The 21,651-nt window shown below is 17.7% G+C and overlaps 1 long non-coding RNA gene across 1 annotated transcript; it reads right to left on the bottom strand.

Annotated features, from left to right (window-relative positions):
• Window positions 1-192: 192 nt before the first annotated feature.
• On the bottom strand, window positions 193-21,609 carry LOC133665738 (uncharacterized). Its single transcript, XR_009828985.1, has 2 exons — window positions 21,413-21,609; window positions 193-1,204 (listed from the first exon to the last, which is right to left on the bottom strand). It is a non-coding gene; the product is annotated as an uncharacterized LOC133665738 (long non-coding RNA).
• Window positions 21,610-21,651: the final 42 nt, after the last annotated feature.

Genomic DNA, 21,651 nt, shown 5'->3' with positions numbered 1-21,651 from the left:
ATTTATTTTTGTCTTATTAGATCATATCTATATTTTTAGCAAATCTGACATCAAAGTACAATAATGTATAGGACAACATAAACAAGGAATAGTTATATATAAAAGAAAAATTAGAAAAAAAATTTTAAGAAGAGATCAGATTAAACTTCGAAAATTTTAAAATAGTGGCAATTTATTAAAAGGAAAAGACAAAAATGACTATAATTCATCTAAAAAAATGACAATAAAAATTATATCACAAAGAAAGATATACAACATTTTATTTATCAAGAGAAAAGATTTTATATGTATGAGAAAAGATATTACATCATGAAGATATTTAATATTAAAAAAAAAAGAACAAAAGAGAATTATATAATTTTACATGAATCGTTTCAGATAAATTATACAATAAAACAAGATTTTAATAAGTAGACAAGAAAATAATTCCAATCATAAAATTATTTAACCTTTACAATTAAGTATCGATATGATAAATGATTAATGAGATATGATTTGTAAATAATGAAGCGACGAGATTTGATTTATTAATGAGATTGACTTATCAATTATTTAATTTAAGAAAAGATAGCAGCATTATTTTACTAAGAGGTAATGCAAAGTGTGACGTTATTGACAAAAAAACAAGTGTTCCAAAAATTTATCTAATGACGAAGTAACATAATGACATTAAAAATGTAAGATATATGAAAAAATTTTTTCTCAATGTTGTATTAAATTGAGAAGAAAGATTCTTATGGTTTTTAATTGTTAAAGTCAAATGTACATATCTTACCTCAAATAAAACTTTATTAATCAAAATAAATATCATTGCAATCAATGCACTTTTTGCATCGAAAAACAAGTTTTTTTATTCTGGTTAAATAAAAATAATAAAATTCTGAAATCCTAGAAACGACAAATGCTTCCTTGAATGCTGTTTCAGCATTTCTCCAAGATTTGAAGCATTTCTCATGCAAGAAGTTGTCGAGGTGCTTGAAAAAGTGGTAATCGGTGGCAAGAGATTTGATGAGTATAGTGGATAAGATAGAATTTCATGGATCAATTCATTCATCATCGCTTCGAGATTTTTTAAACCACCATTATGTGCAGTATGTTCATTAGTGATCCCAGGATCAAAACGTTAATATCGCGAGCCGTTTTGGCAGCTTTCCGACTTAGTTTGAACTGAAATCTGCTTTTTGTCCATTATATTTTCAATATCCTGAAATCAGAAAAATTAATTTGAAAATAAAATTAATATCATATTTTCACAAAGCGAAAAATGCATTTTAAAATTATATATAAAGTCAATGCAATTTAACACCAATTATTAAAATTATTAAAAGTACTTCAAATATGTGTTTACTTTATTTTTGTATTTTTTTTTTTTTTTTTACTATGCAGTGAAAAAGAAGGTAAATATTAATCTTGAAGTAAATTTGAGATTATTCCCACATTTGTATTCTAACAAATGAGTTTATAAATAATATTAATATACTCGGAATTAATCATTTTTTCTGTGATTCATGTATGTTAGATAAAGCTTTGTCTTTTTTCGCAAAAAAAATAAGAATAATTAGTTCAGCATTATCTGAATTTAGTATAGCAATATAAATAGATTAATATCAGTTTCTGTAAAAAGTTCGATTTTTTTTAAAATAGAATCTGGTTTATTTAAACAAGTGTAAGAATTAAGAACAAAAAATCATTATCCGATAGTGTAAATTCATTCATTCCGCCTGTTTTTATTGATTAATTTAATATATATTTTATATATAACATTATTTCATTTTATATAATATACAATTCAATTCATCTGTTCTTTCTTTGATATATAATTTATTCCTAAAACAAATAAATAATTATATGTATTTATTATAAAAATATATTATCTGTATACTTAAAATTACTATGATCATTAATTTGTTTTTATAAACGAGATTTTATTTTAGATGTATATTTAAATAAATAAATTTTTTTTCTTAAATCATTTTTTTTATTTATGTATCCAGTACAAGCATAAAATACATTTTATCTTTTAATACATTCCAAGTAAGATCGATGTATGAAGCCGAAGCTTTTGATATATAAGCTTTTGTCTAAAATATCAAATATCTAAAATATAAATTATGTATATATAAAATACATTAAATATAATTTAATATAATTTAAAATATTAAATATATTATAAAGTAAATAAAAAAAAGATTAATTAAGAAATATTAAAATGTATATAAAATATTAATTCGTAGAAAATAATATTTATCATAAAATAATTGATTATATTATTTGATACATGTCATGTATTTTATAACATTTAATAGGCATTTCTTGTTTTAATAGAATATGAAATTATATAATATGAATCTGCAAAGTATTTTTTCCAAAATTATAATTTAATTTTATAGGAAATTTATAGTTTAATTTTAAAAATAATTAGTTTAAAATAATTGCATATTTTTTAAACTTTCAAAATTGAAAAATTGTTTTATTTTTTTTAATAATTATAATTATTAAATTTTTGGCAGAAATTCTTTCAAATAAAATGATAAATAATTATTAGATTGTGAATATTTAAATTTAACATATAATGATAATAATAATGATCGAAGTTAAAAAAATATGCAAAACGTATTTTTACTGATATTTTTCCAAAATTAGGGATTTAAGAGAAAGTTTAATCATATCATGCATATATATTATGCAGAATCCATAAGAAATTTCTATTAAAAATTACAAAATCAAAAAAAAAGATTAAAATTATTTTGATTATTATTTTATTATTTTCTTATAATGCTTAAATAAATAAATAATTTTTAATAAATAAATAATTCTAATGCTTAAATAATATTATTATTTTATACATAATATCGTATTATAATCATTATATATATACATTTTATATCATATTATAATATCATATTATATATAATATTTTATGATAGCAAAGATTTCTATACAAAGCATAACAAAGTTTTCCAACTGTAAGTGTTAACTACTTTTGAACTCAGATTAAAATTAACAATGTAATTCGACTCTTTCACAAATTTAAATTATATCATTGTATGCAGCTTGATTAATATTTTCACTTTAAAAAAATTGATAATATAAAAAAAAATAATATATAAAAATTATTATGATACTATGATATATTATTCAGGATACACTTAGATGACTTATATGATGCTGTAAGGACAATACCGTTTTTTATGAGAAATATTGCTAACCATTTGCTTTGCACATTTTGAAACAATTCGACGTAGTTGGAATGACAAAATGTCTTATTATTATCTGAAATGACTTTTATAGCTATGCCATTCCCAATTAGAATCATTCTACCTGAAGGAAAGTGCGAACATGTGTAGAACAGTCTTTGGGAAAATAAGGGACTTGTCAGTAGCGTAATCTTCGGATTTATTCTAGGCAACTTTTTCTGTATCGCTCAATCAAAAGGTTGGTCTTTATTGGATACTTGTGTATCCCCACTGAAGATCTGCAAACTTACGAGTGGAACATAGCAGGAACTTCAGAAGATATCAGTCTGAGAACTCTTAAAAGTTTGCCAGAACCACAAAATCTGGAGAATTATAAAACACAGAATTATAAGAACATTAGAGTTGCAAGAACTATCACATCAAGAATCACAATTTCTTGAATTTCAAACTCTAGTGACAATAGATCATCATTAGTATATGGACTTTGCCCTTGATCGACTAGTGAATCGAACTTATCAATGGCATCTGGACTTTGCCTTTGATTTAGTGAATCGAACTTAATAACAACGGACTTAATAATTAATTTTATTATTATATTCCAGGAACAAGTTGGAGCTAAAATGATAAGAATATATTAATTAAATTAATAGGAATTATTTAAATTAAGAAAAAAATTAGATAAAAATTATTTTAATAAATATTTTGATCTAAAAAATTCACAAAGTATAATGAATGATGTAAAAACAAAATAAAATATATTTCATATTTAAATCTAATCTCAATGTAATTAATATATGTAAATATATACAAAGTATAAATATATTCGTTAGACACTTTTAAAGAATCAATTCTAAAGATCAAAATATTATAAATAATTATAGTTATAAATAAAATAGTTATAAATAAATATATAAAAATATCAAATGAAGTTTATTTATTAAGTTTTAAAATATCGAAGTTATAATCTTAGGTATAATAAGGCGAACAAAATGAAACAGCAAAAAACCATTTTATTTTATCCATTTAAATTTCTAACTCAATAAAGCTTCAATCGATTTTTTTATATAGTAATTTTTTCATTTATTTTAATTTCAAAAATTGACTTTATAAAATCATGTCCTATAAGCATATATATTAGCATTCTGTTTAAGATTATGATATTTCAATTTGTCTTCGCCAAATTAATTTCATTTTATTATATTTTCACATTTTTTAATATAAATCTTAATACATTATTTATTATATATCGATTAACACATTATTTATTTATAAATTTTATATTATTTGATCGATAATCTGCAAATAGGTGTTTTATTAATTTTGATTATTAATTGATAAAAAATTATTCAATTAATCAATTTTTTCCTAAATTTTTTAGAGACAGTAAAAAAATTATTAAATACAATCATGTTTATACAATAACAATGTTATACTTTTCAATATTAAAAAATTTATAATAATTTTAAAAGTTATTATAATAATTTTAACCTTCAAAAATAAATTATGACAATGAAAATGAGATGTTTTTTTTACAACAATGATGTGTTTTTTTTTCAAAACAATGATAACGATAATAATGATAAACTTGGTATTTAAAGATATTTACTTAAATTATCTTTACAATATATTGACTTGGAAAATAGAATATTGATATTATTTGGATAATAATCAGAAAAGTAATGGATAAAATGATATCTCAAGTTTCTATTTTATTCCATAAATTTCTACGTGATAATTAAAACCTTCGATATTACCGAATTCAAACTTGAAACTGATCGATATGTTGTATCCATTTAATTCACAACCAGTAAATAATATGTTAAATTTATATTTTCCAATAGAATTCGTTCCAATAGAAAGCTTTTAGAGAGAGTGCACTACACTACATTGCGTCGCGAAGTGACCAATAAATAGTGAATAATGAAACATGTACAGCAGATAAAATCGTATACATAGACATAACCTACACAAAGATTTCAGTAATAGAAATTTTATATTGAGATTTCTTTCTAATCAATTTGACAAATCCAATTAATTACAAGATTATTCATTTTCTTCCAATCAATATTGCTAATAATGACGAATAACAATGATAATGATGAATATACATTAATGTCTATTTTTCAATTATAAATTGACATAAATAAAGAAATAAAAAAATAGAAATACAAAATTTATCACTAATTTATCAAAATTAAAATTTATATTTAGATATTCGCCATCGATATAAAACTCTTAATTTTTCAATAAAAATCTTAAAAAATTAATATAGACATAAAAATATCAAAAAATAATTGCAATACAAGCTAAAATACAAGCTGTTTCTACGTATTCGCAATTATATTTTACTAATTGTAAAAATTTATTTTTTAATAAATAATATCATATAAAAAAAATCATATAATAATTAATTTCAAATAAAATATAAAATTTATTTTAAGCAAACTATATAAAAAAAAACAATATAAAATATTCATTCAAATATGTTCGATAAAAATATTTTATCTATTGATTGTAAATCACATAAAAAAATAAAATTACATAAAAAGAGATCCAAATATATTTATTATATATATTTTAAGAAAATTAAAAACAAATATAGTTACGTATAATATATTGAAAAAAAAAAGATTTAAAATATCCATGCAGAACATGACTTGATGATATATGATTTGATATGATTTTGACAGAATATGATTTTTATAACATTTTTTATAAATTAATTAGTTGAGTGCATTTTTGCAACTGCATTAAAATAAATATAATATATAAAAATAAATCTAAAAAAATTGTATAAAAAAAATTAGGTGCACAACAAAAAAAGAGTAGAAATTACAGATAGTTAAAACAGATCATTCTAAAAAATATATAAAACATTTAACGCTAATTTTTTATAATCTTGATCCTTAAAACATAATAAATCTCTTTTTATTCAAAAAGAAAGTTGAATAATTAGCAGAAAATACGCTAAATAGCTTTCACATAATTTCGCTATGAGTCCTGCATAGCCCTGCATACATTGATTATCAATAAATTTCTATTGTCACTGCATCAAAAACATAGATTCCAATAAAACATATAATAAATACATTCAAAAATAACAAATCATCTGGCTTAGACAAATCACTACAACACAAAATTTTTTCAAGAGATTAATTCTATTTATTTTCAAACAAATTTATATTTTCTCAATTTTTATTTACATAGAAAAAATGTAAAAATAATTATCATCATATAATCAAGGAAAAATTGAAGCAATCTGCAAAACTACAGATCAATCAAATTTTTAAACATATTCGAAAAAATCTTAAAAAAAATAATATACTCAATATTCTTTTTAGCAAAATCATTGAAAACAGATAATTTGATTCTAAAATAAGAATATAAGAAAAATAAATCTTAAAATAATCTAAAACTACATTATAATAACTACATAACAATAACTATATAATAATAAATCTAAAACTACAATGATTCTCTTGGACAAAAATTTTATATATATATTATATTTATATTTTATATTTATATATTATCTGACATAACAAATTGATATTCAGATTAGCAGTACAATAACACATGAATAAGCAAAATAATTGCAAATTTTGTATCAAATAAAGTTATGAAAAATTAAAAATATTTATATGTATTATATATTATATTCAGTATTATATGTTACATATGATAATAACATAGTATCTATTTAAAAACTCAATGAAATTCTACAAAAATTCATCTTAAAATCTATTGTATTCAATATTTTTATAAATAAAATAGCTTTTTTTATTTTTTATAACTTATTAATACCAAAGATAATGCCACTATTATATCAGCTATAAAAGCTACGGACCATTGAAATGCAAATTATATAGCTGTAACAAATTCATAGAGTGGAAAAATCGTGATGTCAAAAGCAAACTTCATTTTAAGTAACATTTTCTTATTGATTAAATTCAATTTTTCAGTATAGTTGCTGATATAATTTAATCTCAATTCTCCAATATTATCAGGAGATAGCATAACACTGTATATAGAATACAATCATTGAATAAATAATTGTTAAAAATTTTGAAATACAAGAATATATAAAAAAGTTCTTCATCATAAACTGTTTATTTCGACCAGTAATGGCATAATTATTCCAATCTTCAAACACAACTGTTAGAATATTCTGAAGTGTTCTGTATAAAAAAATTTATATAATTATTAATATTTAATCGAGATAAAAAAACATAAAAAATTATTTTATTATATAAAATATATGAAATAATATATATTATTTAATTAAATTATTTAATTAAATATCATTTAAAATAGTTATTTAAATATTATATAATTTTATAATAAAATAAAATATGTTCTATTTATTAAAATTAAAAATTTTTTAATAATACAAGATTTTTAATATATATTTAATTATAATTTATTTATAATATATTTATAATAGATTTATATATTTTATTTATAATAATCTAGGATGTTTTCTAACAAGTAATATTTTAAAAAATAATTGAACATTTAAAACTAATATAAAAATTTTATATAAATTTTATATAAATTTTTTATATAAATTATATAATATACAGTGACTCACGGAAGTATTTGAATATTATTATAAAGAAATTCATTTGATTCAAACATTTTTGAAATTTTAATGAAAATTTTAACATTTTTTAATATAATTTGTCTGACAATTTGAATAATGATAGAGTACTAAATTTTAAACATTTTGTAATTAAAAATTTTGCTCTATCTTCTAAATCATTACAAAATTATATTTAAAAAGAAAAATATTTTAAACTTTGAACATTGATTTCACTTTCTTAAAATACCAAAAAAATGATCACATAAATGATTCTAAATATAAACAACAAAAATTTTATTAAAAATAAAAAATTGTTCATTAATATTTCATCAAAAAATAAAAAAATATTTGAACCATTGTATATTATTTAATTTTGCTTATATGAGATAGCAAATTTTGTCTTGTATGTTATATGAATACAATACTATATGAATTGTTTTGTATATTGAATAATAATGAACTGAAAAAATACGAATGTAAAAAATAAAAAATATAAGAGTTAGATTTGTTAGATGATTTAACATCATTTATGAGATATATAAATATATATAAAGTGTTAATACATTAATATTTTCAATCGTAAAACAAACATAAATATTTACAATACAAAAATACTTTTCTGCTTATTTTATCATTTAAAATGCAAATATATACCGTAAATATATTAATGTTCTATATATTTAGGGCACATATAAAAAATATTGAAATAAATTGAATTGAAAAAAATATTTATCAAAAGATAAATTTATTGGAATAAGCATTTTTTCTGATGATAAGGAAAAATCAAGTTTGTGAATATCTTATGAAACACAATTAAAGAATTTTTAAATATGAATATTTGTTACATAAAAGAATATATATTATTAAATAAATCATTTTTAAATATGTAAAAATCCTGTAATGTAAAAATTGTTGATAAATACATACTCATTATATTCGAATAATCAGCTATTTGCTTAATCAAAATTCAAAATGCGTTTCGAATAATCGATATTATTCTGATTCAAAAGTGAATTTAAAAAAATTCGAGAAATTTCAAATGATATAAAACAAATAACTACATCAATAACTATAAACATTGAAATATCATATTTTGAATAACTTTGAAAAATAAATAATAAAATTTTTTATATTTTTAAACAAAGTCAAATACATTTCTTCATTTTAAAGTATTAAATTATTCTTTGAAATAATTTGTATTCAAAAGTAATTTCTATTCTTTATAATTTTTACTAAAACTGACTAAGAAAGTGAATTAAATTAATTAATAAATTAATAAAATTAATAATATATAAAAATTAGCAAATGAACAAATTTGCACATTATATACAAAATTGAACATTATGAAATGAAAAAAAAAATATATCTAAAAAAATCTTATCGATAATTAAGTAATAATAAAAAATGATTATCTTAATAAATGTAATCGTATGAAATATAGTATAGTATCAAATTTAATCTATCTAATAAATCAGGTAGATTTGCTGTTTTAAAATAAAAATTACAATAAAGTTGTAATACTGAGGAAATATCCATTTCGATTGTCCAAAAGACACATTACAAGATTCTGCATGAAGAATTTGGCCAAGGATTAATCACGAAAATTTCTATAGGATAAGTTATTATAGTTTTAACTTTAATTTATTACAACTAATATTTACTTTAATTTATTACAATAAATATTTTCTTATTATTTCACACGCAATTCAGAATTAAGATCGATACTTTTTTTAAAAACACAATCTATGTGTTACATTACAAACTTTTATTTTTCTCATATCTTTTCATATTGACAATGAATATAAATTCATTGAATAATTGCGACTGTTTCTTTGCAAATGATGCAGAAGTCTTTACAACGACTATAAGCGTTTTTGCTCATTAATCATCCAATTATACCAATTATTCCTTAGCTATTATCTAGCCAATATATAATCAAGTTAAATTAAAATGATAATTGGTATTATTCATTCTTCCATTTATGATTTTTTGCGAACTTTGAAAATTATTTGATCGACCAAGAGTTTAAAAAAGTTTGAAACAATTTGAAATTTGAAGTTCTCTACGAAATGAAAAATTTTGAAACAATAAATTTCATATGAATGCATCCACGAAGTGATATATTTCATGTATGAAAATGATTACATGTTTACTAGAATACAACTGCATTGATTTTTAATATAATGTTTTTATGTATAAACAAATTATAATGATAATTTTGATAAACTTTAAAACTAACTTACAAAAAATAGAGATAAATAAGAAAGCGATAAAAATTTCGATTTTTTTTTATTAAATTACTATTAAATTACTATTTTTTAAATTACTATTTCTTTTTTAATATAATTTTCCAAATATTTTTATTCATTTGATTACAATTGTATAATAAATATTAAATATGTAACTGTTATAAAAAAAAACTTTTTACGAAAAATAAAATGTATTTAATTTATAATAAATCGGTGAAACAATAAATCGGTTAATAACAATAAATTTTATGAAGAAACAAAAACAATTTTTTATATAACAATTTATTTAGAATCACATTTAGTAATAAATCATCAAAATAATAATATTTTCTTATCTATCATTATGTCTTATCTATCATTTTTTTATTTTTCAAAATATATTGAAATATTTAAAACATTTTTAAATAAAATTAAAAAAGATATAAACTATACAAATTTTGTAGAGATAGATTTAATTTATTCATTTTAACAAGAAACCTTACTTTCTAAATAATAAAATTTTCAATTTTTCGAATATTGTGAACAGAGAGAACATTTCAATTAAAAAAAATATATATAAGATTAAATTTTTTATAATTATTATTTCATTTTATCTTTTCATTTATCTTTTTTTGTAACAATTCAGATTCAATTTTAATTATTTTAATTGTTCAATTGTTAATGAGACAAGAAAAATTAACAAAATTCAAAAGAAATTATAGAAATATACATTTATATAATGCTAAAAAAAAAACAATTTTTTGATTTGATAAATAAATATTTTATAAAGATAAAATCATTTTTAAAATTATAAATATTTATTGATTATATTTAATATTATCATAAATATTTATTTAATTATACAAGTTGAAAAATTAACTTGAAAATTATATTATGTTTCTTAATTCTTTATATGATTTTTGAAAAAAATTTTATGATGATATTTATATAAAATTGTAAAATGTAATGATTATAATATTTACATAAAAATGTTCCATTTTTCCTACTTTAATGACATTATAATATATTATAAATTTGTATTACTTGCTTTTCTTTGCGGTTGTGTAACGAATATAAAAATACTGTCAAACTCATAATCAATTATATTCATGATTTGGTTAAATAGAAATTATGATTAAAATCTTAATAATCTCAAAAAATATATATTTATTTTTCTTTCAAATAATTTTTTCATATTAACTATTTCATTTTCTATTTAAATTAATTTATTCTGTCATATTATTCAAAATACTTATTTCCTATATATATTATATATATTATATATATTTATACTACTATATTCCGAAAGCTTCATTTTTAAAATAATATTCAATTATTATTTAGTGATAGGATTTATTGAAAATCTGAAAAAATCAAAAACATATTATTAATTAAACTTTTACAATTTCAATAGAAAAGCAATTAAATTACAGAAAATCAAATGAATCATTTTGTGACAATCATTTGCTTGATCCAATAATTCTACCTAATATTAACCAGAATTGTAATAATGTTTGGAACCAATGACTATAATTGATATTACTAATCGATTGACGGATCATGGTTTCCGTGCAGCAGTTTGATCATTACAATTACATAACGGTAATAATAGATATTAAAGATCAGTTAACATCAGGATATGATCATGTTTTAAGTTAATATTTTAAACAATTTTTTTCTATATATATATATATGTGCTGTTTGATTTTGATTTTTGAGATATATTTAAAAAATATATTTCATATACTTCTAAGATTTGAAACAGGCTTTAATTAGATTTAATAATATGATAAATAAAATGACAAGTTCAGATTAAGTTAGATTAGATAATTAATGATGCTATAGCAATAATTAAATAATTGAAAAAATAATTGAAAAAATTTCATAATATTAAAAAAAATATTTATGTAATTATTATAACTATATTGCCATATTGATTAAAATATTTGATTAAAAAATTGATTTACATAGATGTCTATATTTATTTAATTAATATTAATTTAATTAACATATTCGATTCAATCAATAATAATTTAGTAAAAAATAATCTAAAAAATGAAAATATCATTTTATGTTTCTATGAATTAATTTTAATTAGACTAAATAAAAATATTATCATCTAAACTAAAACGAAATTATAATATAATTTAATCTAAACAATATTTTATAAAATGTTGGGATATTACATAAATATTAAAAATTTTATTAATAACTTTCTAATAAATGATAATTAAAACTTTTTAAAAATTAATTAGAATGATAATTTCTAGAAAATATATTAAAATCAAGAATAATAAAGTTTTCCTTAAATTGTATAATTAATATGCAGAATTAAAAATATTTTTGTTGATATTAAAAAGCTAAATGGTAAATATAAAGAAAAATTATAAAGAAAAGTTGTTTAAAATATTGATTTTGATAATATATTTCAAAATCAATAAAATCAAAAAAGTTTTTATATATTATTAAATTTTCTTTTTAATTCATTTCTACCATTCTTAATTTTTTGAAATCATATATCATCTTTTTTTTAATTACATATAAAATGAATTTACTAATTTTATGATATGAATATACTATATATATTATGTTTTGAAAATAAAATAAAATTCTTTTTAGGAATATTGATTAAGAAGTTCTATAAAATACAACTTTTTTCAGAAATATATCAGTTTCGAAATATAATTGTTCTTTAAGAAATATCTTTATTTCTTTTTTTTAAATTGAATATATACAATCAAGAAACAATTAAGTATTTATACACTTCATGAATTTTGAAATTCAATTTTTTTAGAGATAATTTTCAAATGAAAAAAATTGTATTGTACATTTTTCATAAAATATATAAAAATTATTATTTATTTTCATAGAATAATCTTTTGTTTCTTTACCATCCAATCAGAAATAAATTAAATTAACTTAATTTATTATTAACTACTATTTAATAAAAATAAGAAATTAATTAAATTCATATTATATTTGATAAATTTTTAAAATTGAAAACGAAATCTCAAATAAAAAAAAATTATTCTTTTTTTATCTCATATAATCCACATATATATAATCTATATACAATTTTTATATTATATAAAAGTATATTTTAAATTACAAATAATAAAATATTTAATCATATTTATGTAATTAAATAATTTGATTTAAATTATTTAGTATTATGAAAGTTTATGGAAGCAAATAGTCCAAAGTTTCAAAAGTCTAATACATCCAGACAATCGATAATCTGTTTTTGTAACCAATTCAAATATTCATGAATTATCCTGTAGAAAAACAACTTTTCAACAGGTTCTTCTTAATTTTCCCAATGAATTACAAAGATAGAAAAATAGGAATAACAAATATCAATATATCTATAGAAAATGTCAATATCGATATAAATGAAAATGAAGTATAAACTGAGAAAGATATATAAATTATTTTCATTCACAAATTTCATAAAATCTAATATCTTTTATTCATTTAAACAAAATTAAATTATACTTTAAAATGTCATATAGTTTATTTAAATAATAGTAATTCTTAATTCGTTCATTTAATTTTTTCATTTGTTTTTTTATAATTTTTTAAAATTTAATCAAATAATTTTTCAATTCACTTATAGATGAATTCATTAATGTTATACAAAATGAAAAGATATATATGTGAAAAATATATCTAAAGTATACTATATAAATAAATACCTAAAAATAAATTTTTAAAAAATATTTAAAAAATACTATTTAATTAAATAAAATATTACGTAAATGAAATTACGAATATTAGATGAAATAAAAAAAAATGAATGTAAAATTTATGACAAATCATTTATTGACAAATCATTTAGATTAATCACATAGCAATGATAAAAAAATGCTCAAATTATCGGATAACATTACATTTCGATTATTTTTATATAGATATGAATATTACATAATTCTTGCTTGTGACTATTTTTAATATTAATACATTCAAGACCACTTCAAAAAGATTTCGGTGATAGATTTTCAATAAATACAAAGAAACAATTGTAAAACATCGAAAAATACAATGAAATTCAAAATAATTATACATATCGATGACAGCACTAGTATTAAATATATGTGAAGAAAAAACTCAATATGTGAAAAATTTTTTTTTCTTTTACTTTTTATGTAAAACTTGATATGACTGTACAATCATAAGATAAAAAATGTTTATAACTCATACATTATCTCACCAATCTTAAATATATTAAAAACATTTATATTATCCATTTTAATATAATTATAATTAATTGCAATTATAATTATAATTACAATTATAATTACAAATAATATAAATTTCGCATAAAAATTTTGATCATAACTTGATATTGATGTTTTTAGGTTAATTAATATTTCTTTCTTCATTTATTATTTTTGATTAAAATTTGTTACTTTTACAATTTAAAAAATATGTATTATAAAACATGTTTTAAGTAATAAATGTATATTTTCAGAATGTTTATATATATGGTAAAAAAATTAATAATAAATGTCCTCTTTTCACTTTTCATGTAAATTTTGTATGAAGTATTGCTTCATGTGAATTATTCCAAATAATCATATTAAATGATTCATTCTATATATATATAAATGTAATACAAATATATATAGAATATGGATATGAATAAGTTTTAAAACATTCTGTATATATAGATATTTATGAAAATATAAAAATATAAAATAATATAAATGAAAAGAATCATGATCAAAGAACATTAAAAAACTTATCAAAAAGAAATCAGAGATATAATTTTTGAAAAGCATATTTTAATAAATTTAAACTATTAAAAAATAATATTTTTATCTCTTATATTCTTTATAACTTATTTCTTTTAAATAATTAAAAATTAAGTAATTACTTACTTATACTAGTTTTTATTCAAAAGTGTACATCGCAAATAATGTCTGTTTCTAAATATATAAACACAGAAAACAAACGCATTGTATATATTGTGTATATTTCTGAGGTTGCTGACCGCAGATACATGCACCCTGAATTCGAGAATTAAGTTTAGTCGAGGGTAGTCTAGCCATGAGGGGTGTTTGAACGGTCCAAGTTCAAGGACATTTCGGTCGATAAACCCAGACGGAACTTGAGAAAAGAAAAAAATGAGACAAAAAAAAGAAAATCTAATGAACCAATATTAAAAAACGATTCTATTTTATATTATTATAGAATAATAAATTACATAACATGCATATTAACTATAAAATATAATAATGTAATTATAATATGTAATATTGCAATTATAAAATCTTTTTTTTTAAGAAAAAAAAACATATATAAAGTTTAACAAAAATGATACGTTTCGAAAATATACTTTTATTTCAAATATTTTTAATTTATAATATATATCATATATTTTATATTTTATGTATAATTGAAGATTAAAAATAAATAGATATAATATTAATGATATTTAATTAAAATTGTATTATTATGTATGTAATTTTTTTATTATATATTATATAATACATTTATATAATACATAAATTATTAAAATAAATGATTAAAATAAAAATTTATATTTTCTTATAAATAATACAATAATTAATGAATAATATAACCAATTTTAGGAGAACAAAAAAGTAAACATTTTATTATAATCTTGTTTATAAGCAAATATATCGTCTAAATAAATAAATAAATAGCTCATTTTTATATTTTAATCAAATCAATATCAGTTTAACCAATCATAAAACCAAGATTATTTGTCAAATAATATTATAATATTACAATAACAGAAAAAATTAAAATTTCATTTTAAATTAAAAATTTAATTTTTCGGAATGTAGAAATTATTGCATATATTATTGCATAATAAAAATAATAACTCAGAAAAATATACTTAAAAATCAGAAAAATATACTTAAATATATATTTAAATCATATTTAAAAATATAGAAAAAAATTAAAAACAAAGAATTACAAAAATAATGTATCATAACATAAAGTAATCATCGAATTATTCAAAAAATTTCATTTTAGAATCACAGAAGACATCATTCAGAATTATTGAATTTAAATACTTATGTTTATAAAAATAATAATATGAAATTGAATTAAAATAATACAATGTTAAACTTCATATTAATATTAAAAATATGAAAAATTATTAAGCTCTTATTAAAAAATATATTAATATAAAATACATACTTGATTAAAAAGCACATAAAAATTTTAGAACAAAATAATATAAATTGAAAACATAAATAAATTGGACAACTAAATAAAATTAAATAAAAAATAGGCATAAACTATCAAATGAAATATAGAAAAAATTATTTATCATATTATTATGATTCTCATATCAAATTTTTTTTACAATTCACACGAGAAATTTTTCATATCACTTTCTATGTAACTTTTTGTAAGTTGTGAGTTATAAAACTATAATAATCTTTTAATCTTGAATTTAATCTTGAATTTCAAATTTTTTCAATCTTTTTTAATCTTGAATTTAAAATTTTTTCAAATCCTTACTTCGTTGATAAAAATTTATATATTTATGTAATATATTTATATATTATATATTATAATTTTTTTTATGTCAAATTAATAAAAAAACTTATATAATTTGTTTTGTTGATTAAATATATAATATTTGAAATTTTGCCATTGAACAATATTGTTATGTTTTTTTTTAATAAATATCTACAATATATATATATATATTTAAATAATAAATGAAGTTGTGGAAAAAATTTGTATCTAGTACACTCTATTTAATATAAATGTATGTTCCGTTAAAATTATTATGGCAAAAACTGCTATTTAAAACTGATTTACGAATTTTTTATTTAATCCTATAATATCTATTTTCGTGAATGTTTTGATAAATTATTTTTAGTTCCCATTATAACATTGAATATTATAATATCGAATATTAATTTAATATTATTTTAATGATTCAACCTCTCAGATTGCAATTCACATTTATATTTATTATTTATTTGATTGTACATATTTATAATTAAGTATAAAATTCATAGTATAAAGAAAGATAATAATGCGAATGTCAATTATTATATTAAAATGTCAATAATATTCATATAAAATATACAACAAAATTAGTATATCGCATAAGATCAAATTTTTTTATCATTTTAAAATATTGAATCAATTTCTGAAATAGTTTCTATTTATTAAGAAATAAAATAACAGATCTTGCACTTATGTTAAGGAATATTTATTTCCTAACTATTAAACTATTTTTTAATACTCTTTATTATGAAATGAGAGATATATATGAAATGATATCTTTATAATTTAAACATTCATATCTATAAATATCTATAAATTTTATGACATATAATTTTAATTAAATTAAAAATATAAATAAATCATTATATAACATTTTATATTCATTTATCAAAATTGACGAAAGAATTGTAAATATATAAATAAATTATACAAGACATTAACCGATAAATTTTCTTTTATCATACTTTCATTCTTGCTTAATTTTTATTCTAATTCCTAATATGTATGTAAGTTGAACAATAAAGACAAATAATGATTAAAATTCTTATATTTTTATAAGTGTTTGATATATATATTCAATAAAAGAGCATACATGCATTATATGTAATGAGATATTTTTATAAATATCTCAAATTCACACAAACATTTATATTAATATTATATTAAATTATATATTATATTAAATAATATATTATAATATATTATTAATTAAAAGCAAAAAGGAAGAAAAATAATAATATATAACAATTAAAAAAATTTTTTAACAATTTATTTTAATTATTTGTTTAATATTATAATATACTATAAAACATTTTCTAAATAAAAATATTTTTCAATCTTAGCTGAAACACACTTCAAAAATAATTATATATATTTTCTCGATATTATAATTTTTTTGCTAGAAATAATTACATATTTTAATATTTTTTACAATTTATTATTTATTTAAAAAAAATATTTTAAAAATATATTAATAAGTATATACATATATATTTATAGTAAATATTGTAATAAATAATTTATAATATATTTGTAAAAATATTTATAATATTGATAAAAAATAAATATTTTGATCTAATAATAAATTTTAATTGTCGCATTGATTTATTATTCGAAAATTATATTTCTCGACATTTATAAATGTTAATAAATATTAAATATTTTTATATTTAAAATTTTAATAAAATTTTTATAAGACACGTGAAATATTTTTGCAATACATTAGTTTATCATATTGATTGAGAAAAACTTTGCTGTATTAATATATTCTTGAACCTTTTTAGACAATTGATTCTAGAAGCCAAACAAATATAAAAATTGGTACACAAAAATATCAATTAAGAGTTATTTAAATTGCAAGCAATTTATATTTGCATTAAATATAATATAAATAATCCAAAATAGAAGTAAAATAAAATAACGAGATAACGAACATAGTATATTGAAAATAAAAGTTTAAATTATTTCTATTTTTATTTTAAATTATATATTTATCTAAGTTTAAGTGATAATTCTGTTCACATAACCTATGATCAAATGAATCTGTGATAATCTAATTTCATTTAATTCTATATATATATAAATATCTATGGGAAAAATTTCATATAAATATGAAAAGATGATAATGATGATAATGATCATTGATATATATATTAACATTCCTAAAATGATAAAAAATACAAAAGAAAATAAAGGAAATAAGTTCAAAGCATATTAAAAAATTTACTCGTTAGTAATTGTTTGGAAGAACAATAATAATAAATTCATATCTTCTATAGAAGGAAATATATTTTCTCTTTTTATATCTCAGAATTTTAATTTCGAATTAATTAATAATGCTTAAGACATTATGCACACAGCATATCGTAGCTCATTACAAAATTTTCCTTTATTTCCTATTCCTTTATTTTTATATAATATTCTTTGCTTATTTATTCTTCTTTTCTTAAAAATTTATTATCTTATTAATTATGTACATTATATTAAAAAATAGTATATTAAAAAATGGCCAACTTAGTTAAACTAGCAAATTATTTTAATTATTTAATTATTAATATTAACGAATTTTTTAAATGATTGTATAAAATATTAATGACTATTTAATAGTCTCATATTTTAGATATTGGGATAGGAGAGATGAAATTCTCATATCTAGTGTTATTGAGTGTTTTAGCCACCATTAGAAAAATTAATAAAATTGAAATATTAAGCCTACAGATTTTTATTTTTATTAATATTTATCAATCAGAGAATAGCCTCATAATTTTATTAGAGATTTTTTTTTGTTTTTGCGAAGGAAAAGCATCCGGCGTTTTCCTATTTTTTCGAAAATTATAAATATAATAATTATAATAATATATTATAATAATATATAATTATAATAATATCGCAATTAATTTTGCAATATTTAATTATATAATTATAAATATTTATATGTATATATGTAATCAATTATAATGAAATGTAATAAAATTATGTAATTAATATTTTGATTAGAATTAATAAAATTTATCATTGACTCATAACATCATAAATTAGTAATAAATTTTAATAAAAATTAATAAATTAATCTTGGTGTAAATTAATTTCAAAATCCAAATGTATTTAGTTGATTTATCTAGAGTCGATAATATAGTTTCCATGATATGTGATGTTAAATCTTACAAATCATTTTATCATAATAACATCTGTTTTTAATTCAATTCTTATTTTTTTCTATTAATTTAATGAAAACAAATTTAGAAAATTCAATCTAAATTAAACTTTAAAAAAAAATTAAATAAACTTGAAAAAATCTTATTTATATAAAATATGCTATGTATAAATTATTTTATCATAAAAAAAATGATGTTATTTTTCTGATTGAAGCAATTTTTTTTATTCTTATAAATAATTTTTATAAGAATATATTTATATTTAATTATATTTATTCTTAATATATTCTAATTATATTAAATTATATTTATTCTTATAAATAATTTTTTATTCTTATAAATAATGATATGAATTTATTATTATCTCACAATTAGAATTGTTAAGAAAAAAATTTGCATATCTATTACCATTTTTATTTCATTTTTATATAATTCACAACTTTTGATAATGATAATAAAAATTATAATAATGTAAAGTAATGATAATGTTTGTGAAGTGAGTTTTTTAAAATCTAAAATACCTTGCTATTAAAATCATAATTAAAATCTCTTATTATAAAAAAATTAATCTAATATATAAGTTTAATATATTATAATTATAATATATTGTAATGATATAAAAAATATAGTATATATACTTTTTAAATTTTAAATTTTTTTAAATTTTCTTTTTAACTAATTTTGATAAGAATTTTGTGATTTTGATATTAATATATTAAATATATTTAAGTCTCATTTACATAATTTATATTTCTTTTTTTCTCTCCCTCTTTTATAATATAAACAATATATAAATAATATGGATATAAACATTTTTTTAAAAAGTTTCAAGAGATTAGATTTAGATTTTAATTTTTAACAATTTCGAAGTTATCTCATTAATTATATAACTATATTAAAATTTTAAAAATGACAATGATAAAAAATATATAATACTATACTAATTTATAATCCAAATTTTCACATGATACATAATATATTCAAACGAAGAAACAAAAACTTACAGCGATTTATGAAGTATTGAATATTACAAATTAAAAAAGATAAAATAATTGAACGAGATAAAATAAAACATCTTGAAAAATGAAATAAATTGTTACATGTTACAAAAACCGATATAGAAACACATTTGGAAATTTTTCACATTCATTAAAATAAATGCATTTATAAATTTATATATTAATTTATTTATTAATATTTACTAATAATGTGTTTGTCTGTGTTTGTCTTCATTCATCATTACATTAGTTTATCAGAAAACGCATTCACTCTAATTACATTAATTATAATTCATATTCATTAGTTTCTAATGATCTTATTCTATTTCCAAAAATAAAGAAAATATAAAAAACATTTTGATGACATTAATATTATTTTTAGCCAATCGCTTTCCTTTTCTTTTGTAATCATATTATTTACTACAAAAACTAATTAAATTTTATTACATTTTTGAATTTATATTACAATTTGAAATTTGGTATTATTTGAAATAAATTTTTGCTTTTTTATTGTATATTGTATATTTAAAGTATTAGTATATTTAAAGTGTATGTCATTATGGATTACATGAAACTTATAATATTTCAAAATTCTTTTATTTTATTTTTTGCAACAAAATAATTATACAAATGAAAGAATTTTGAATTTTCTTTTTTTTAACTTAATATAAATTACTTAATATTATATCATAATTATTGTAGAAATTACTTTGTATAAAAATATTGTATCAAAAAATAAATAAATACTTACATATAATCCGGTTAGTATGTCAGTCACTATAAATGAAATTATTTGAATTTATACGATGCGTTGATCTATTTCAATGTTTTTCAACTGAAAATAGAAAGCAAGATATAAAAAATTCTGAAATAATTTAAGCAAAATCTTTCAATCAAACTTTCCAGGATTGATATGAATAGAAAGAAAGAAAAAAAATTGTAAAAGAAGAAACAAATGATATCTAATCAGTGATATTACCGTTACAATTT

The sequence above is a fragment of the Apis cerana genome, linkage group LG2 (genome assembly GCF_029169275.1).
Source record: "Apis cerana isolate GH-2021 linkage group LG2, AcerK_1.0, whole genome shotgun sequence".
NCBI classification, from domain to species: Eukaryota; Metazoa; Arthropoda; class Insecta; order Hymenoptera; family Apidae; genus Apis; species Apis cerana.
This window is presented reverse-complemented; position numbering and strand designations above follow the sequence as displayed.